This window comes from Dendrobates tinctorius, unplaced genomic scaffold, assembly GCF_039654945.1.
Source record: "Dendrobates tinctorius isolate UK_male_01 unplaced genomic scaffold, ASM3965494v1 ptg000086l, whole genome shotgun sequence".
NCBI classification, from domain to species: Eukaryota; Metazoa; Chordata; class Amphibia; order Anura; family Dendrobatidae; genus Dendrobates; species Dendrobates tinctorius.
In genome coordinates, this window is record NW_027361754.1 from 31,941,568 (window position 1) to 31,947,567 (window position 6,000).

Here is a 6,000-nt window from a genome sequence, read left to right on the forward strand (position 1 = left end):
TAAATGTGAACTGGACGAGCTGAGAAAGGCACTGAGTAAAACCAATTGTTTTAAGCTGAAATTTGGCTCTGTCTCTCCTTGTGTGGAACCTCAAGAAAGAAACGCCCAATTGACCGGAGAGGATCCAAACGGACGGAAAGCAGACAGAAAGGTATGCTACCGCTGGGACATTGTGTGTATGTGAAGGAGGGCCAGGGTGCAACCAAACACCCACTGAGTCCCACGACTACAGCCATGGTCCCCCTCACACATACACTGAAAATGAAGGGGGCCAAGCGTGTTCTCACACAGAACTCGCTGCTCCATGGTGTGGTCCCAGCCTGCACTGATGTACCTGAAAGAGCAGCGAATGGCTGAAGCTGAGGATTTCTGTGTGAAGGCACAACTGGCTTCAGCGCTGCCATTTTGTGTGAGCATGTTAGAGTTTTATGCTCCGGTAGCACTCAATCTGGGCAAGCTAATGCAGTCAATCAACATTCAGAGACTTGGCACGGCATGCTATATTCAGAAGCGGAAATGTGCATTATCCGCTTGACCACACCAAGAGTGCACCGAGTACCCTAACCTGCATAAAAAAATATTTCTGGACAGTAAACATATGTTTTGTGATCGAAATTTAGTTTACAGGGTGACAGACTCCGTTTAACCTTGCGTCAGGTGCGTCTCTGGCACTCCCGAGTTCCGGTGCAGTGCGCCTGACAGGCACAGGTTAGACAACCCCCTAGAATATCTAGTTATCTCAATTTCAGGCCTCTAAAAGTAATCACTGACCTTCATATAGATGTATTAAAAGAGTGTACACAAAATCAGATGCAAAAAAAACTCATTTAATAACCATCAAAGTAATAAAGCAAAAAGTACCCAAATTTCGCAACTACCGCCAAATAGCCTCCATTTTTTGGGACATAACTATTACAGAACTTTAAAATTAGGTAAAAAACTTACAGGTGCATATCACAAAATTAGAATATCATCAAAAAGTTAATTTATTTCAGTTCTTTAATACAAAAAGTGAAACTCATATATTATATAGAGTCATTACAAACAGAGTGATCTATTTCGAGTGTTTGTTTCTGTTAACATTGATGATTTGGGTTTTCATTGGCTGTAAGCCATAAATAGTCATTATCTCAGTAAATTAGAATACTTTATTATACCAGCTTGAGAAATATTTTTAAAATCTGAAATGTTGGCCTACTGAAATGTATGTTCAGTAAATGCACTCAATACTTAGTCAGGGCTCCTTTGGTATTCATTACTGCATCAATATGGTGTGGCATGGAGGTGATCAGCCTGTGGCACTGCTGAGGTGTTATGGAAGCCCAGGTTGCTTTGATGGAAGCCTTCAGCTTGTCTGCATTGTTGGGTCTGGTGTCTCTCATCATCCTCTTGACAATACCCCATAAATTCTCTATGAGGTTAAGGTCAGGCGAGTTTGCTGGCCAATGAAGCACAGTGATACTGTGGTTTTTATACCAGGTATTTGGTACTTCTGGCAGTGTGGACAGGTGCTAAGTCCTGCTGGAGATATAAATTTCCATCTCCAAAAAAGCTTGTCGACAGAGGGAAGCATGAAGTGCTCTAAAATTTCCTGGTACACGGCTGTGATGACTTTGGTCTTGATAAAACACAGTGGACCTGCACCAGCAGATGACATGGCCCCCCAAACCATCACTGATTGTGAAAACATCACACTAGGCCTCAAGTAGCTTGGATTGTGTGCCTCTCCACTCTTCCTCCAGACTCTGGGACCTTGATTTCCAAGGTCTACAGTAGTGTGAACTATCCACAATCAATGATGGTTTCGGGAGCCATGTCATCTGCTGGTGTAGATCCACTGTGTTTATGAAGACCAAAGTCAGCGCAACCATCTACCAGGAAATTTTAGAGCACTTCATGGTTCCCTCTGCCGACAAGCTTTTTGGAGATTGAAATTTCATTCTCCAGCAGGACTTGACACCTGTCCACACTGCCAAAAGTACCAATTTGTTATTTAAAAACAACAGTATCACTGTGCTTGATTGGCCAGCAAACTCATATGACCTTAACCCTAAAGGGCCTGTCACACTAAGCGATATCGCTAGCAATATCGCTATAACGTCACTGGTTTTTGTGACGTAGCAGCAATATTGCTACCGATATCGCTATGTCTGATATTTACCTCCGACCGTCTCCCCCGCTGATTATCGCTGATCGCGCGAGAACGTCCTGGACCGTTTCTCGTCGTCAGCTTCCTGCTGGGCTTCCTGTGGCGCCAACGAGCGACGCGTGGACGCGGGCAGGAGGACGTCAGGATCGCCTCGTCTGACAGGTAAGTAATGACCCCCGACCGCTGCTATGTTGCTGGTGAGATCTGCCTGTGTGGCAGCTCACTAGCGACCACTTAGCGATGCACCAGCGATCCTGACCGCGTCATATCGCTGGTCGGGATCACTGGTGCATTGCTAAGTGTGACAGTACCTTTATACCCCTTGGAGAATCTATAGGGTATTGTCAAGAGGAAGATGAGAGACACCAGACCCAACAATGCAGATGAGCTGAAGGCTGCTATCAAAGCAACCTGGGCTTCCATAACATCTCAGCAGTGCCACAGGCTGATCGCCTCCATGCCACGCTGCATTGATGCAGTAATTGGTGCCAATGGAGCCCCAACCAAGTATTGAGTGCATTTACTAAAACATACATTTCAGATTTTAAAATCATTTTTTCTAGCTGAAAAATTTATCAACTAACCTGTGGATAGACGGCAACTGACATACTTAGTACAACGCCTTTAAAGGGGTTTTCCAGACACCAGGAGCAGCAGCAGAGACTCAACGCTGGACCCAGTGTGGGCGAGAAAACCACTGTTTTTTTTTTAAAGAAACAAACTGGACCAGGGATAAGAATTTTCAGAAAACTCTTTTAATGTTCTGCTGACGGTACTTGTAAGAAACTTGGCATAAGGTAATTGTTATTCATGCAATTCCTATAACTTCGCTTCAATGCAAAGCTTCACTTTAATTGCAAGTGGAATAAAATCTTTAAAAATTAAGCAGGAATCAATAAAACATTGTGGAGGATACAGAACAACAAATAATCCATAGATTAAACTCCAGGGTTTGTTTTTTTTGCAGCATAAAGATTGACAGATACAAACCATATGCATCAACAGAACAAAGATATGATGCAAAACACAAAACAACTTAGGCGTGCATCTAAAATTCACAAACTCTGCCTTTCATGTGTAATTCCCCAGGCCGCCGTTGTGTCAGAAAACGGATCCTTTCATGAATTTCCCAATAAATTATTTAGAAAATGCCTGCTTCATATACACATTGTACTAGTGGCGGCTTGTAATTTATGTATACCTGTTCTTCTCCTAAAATAAACATCATTTGCGTATTCTTTTTTATTTTTAATGCATTAGAGACGTGAATATGAATTGGATAAAATATGGCGAACGGCTTGTATTACAGGCGAATACATGGAAGTGTACAGTACATCATGTACTCACACCTAGAAGGGTTTTATACATGGTTATTGCACCAATAAAATAACTGCACTTCGTGCGGTCTGCAAATTTCTATGTTCAGCAGTCGATGGGTCGGAGCATTAATGGTTGTTAAAGGGAATCTGTCACCTCATTTTAGGCCTCTAAGCTGCGTCCACCGCCATCATGGGCTTATCTACAGCATTCTGTAATGCTGTAGATAAGTCCCTGATGTAACCTGAAAGAGAAGAAAAACGAGTTAGATTATACTCACCCGGTGGTCCGGTCCGATGGGTGTCGCAGGTCCAGGTCCGGCTCCTCCCATCTTCATGCGATGTCATCCTCCTGCTTGCTTCTTGTCGTGGCTCCTGCGCAGGTGTACTGATTTGTCCTGTTGAGGGCAGAGTAAAGTACTGCAGTGTGCAGGTGCCGGACCTCTCTGACCTTTCCCGGCGCCTGCACACTGCAGTACTTTACTCTGCCCTCAACAGGGCAGAGAAAGTATGCCTGCGCAGGAGCTGTGGCAGATGTAAGACGGAGTGTAAACCAAAGGCTGGAGGGCACCACTGCAAGGGATTACCCGTACATGCTAATAACAATGTACAAAAAAAGAGGAAAGAGCATGTACACAACAGGGATCACCAAGCTATAATAAAGTGTAAGAATTCACCTTTATTGAAACACTACAAAACACACTGAAAACATTAAAAACATTAAAAATGCACAAAAGCAATGGGAGAAATACAAAGACCCACCATAGGGTTGGAAAGGACCCCTGCTTAAGCCCACACTGGAGCAAACTGTAAGAGATCAAAATAAATGTACAACATTCTAATCATGGAGACATGCCTATAATGATGGAATGCAATCCTGCCGAATCACAAAAGAATATATGTACCATGCTATATAAGCTACAGGGCTGCGAAAGGACAATCACATGGCATGCTGCTAAATGCAAAATGTAAAGTATGGATCAAGAGTACACAGAAAACAGACTGCCCAATACAACCTGAGCCCTAGGGAGTAAAGACATGCGCTTGAACGGAGTGACATATCCAAATAGGGCTGAATATGGACGAGGTAGTGAGGGAGGCAGGGGCCCAAAAGGTGCCGGACGCATTACGCCAGGAAGCCTGGCTTCATCAGGAGCAAGTAAGAAGGAGAACGCCATCTCTAGAAGATGGGAGGCGCCAGACCGGACCGCGACACCCACCGCACCCGCCCCCGCTGAGTATAATCTAACTTGTTTTTCTTCTCTTTCAGGTAACATCGGGGGCTTATCTACAGCATTACAGAATGCTGTAGATAAGCCCCTGATGGTGGTGGCTGTAGCTTATGGGCCAAAAATGGTGTGACAGATTCCCTTTAATGAAATGACATATGTTACTTATTGCTGTATTGCACTCTTTGTGAGTTTAGTATTCCACATAATGAAAGGTTATTCGTAAAAACTCAATTACTCCCTAATAGGACAGTGAAAACTTGCTAAGTGTCTGACAACTGGGACCAGGCTGGCTTGGACTGGCCCATAGGGGAACAGGTGAATTCCTGGGAGGGCCCCTCTGCAGAATTTGCACCGTACCACTTATTATGAACACTTCTGTGCTCTGTAGCCCCATCCTGCATGGAGAAAAGCTGCAAATGTGATACCTCTGCTCCAAAAATAGGCTAGTCATGTTACTCAGTCCTGTTTAGGCCTGTTACCTTCCAGAGTTACAATCTCTGTCTCGTGGCTAAGCATCCTCTCCTAGGACCCATCTCTGTCTATTGGTCACTTATGCTCATTTAGAGTCACCCTTGAATGCGACATTGTTCACCTTGGACCTTTTGGTCCAATCACTAAGCACTCCAAGCCCTATGTAATGTTACAAACAGGGAATTGTCACTTTCCCTGTAACTCAGCCCCTCCCACTGTGGGCTATTTCCAACTATTAACTGTAACTATTCCTATAGTCAAACTACACATTGTTAACACATTACACTATTCACATTACACAACATAATTCACATTACATATCATTAACACTTATCACATTACACACATCAACAATAAAACTTGTCTCTTCGAGGGGAAAATGCTGGCCGCATGTCCATCTCCTTACAACTGCACACCCTGGATAGAAGCATAAAATAGTATCAAAGCTAGGAGAGAGTACTGAAATTGGACGAACCAAGGTGCTGCATCTACAGGTGGACAAACCCAAGTAGGGTACCTTCCTTCTGGACTGGAAATGTTTGGTCCATGTGACACTCAGGCCTACTTTCCAGTGTTAGCTCATGTGTTGATGGAGTACATACACACACATACACAATGTAAAGTAACAGTAACCACTAAATTTGTGCTGCCTCCACTTGTCAAAAAGAAAAACTTTTAGTTTTGCACTGAACAAGTCCATAAAATTCCAGTATGGATGCCAATCCCTTACATAGGGTCACCATCAATAATATTTGATAGTCTAGAAGATGGGCCAGTGGATAATTATTAGGAATGCTTCCACCAAATGGTGCTGTCAGGAACACCGCACTGC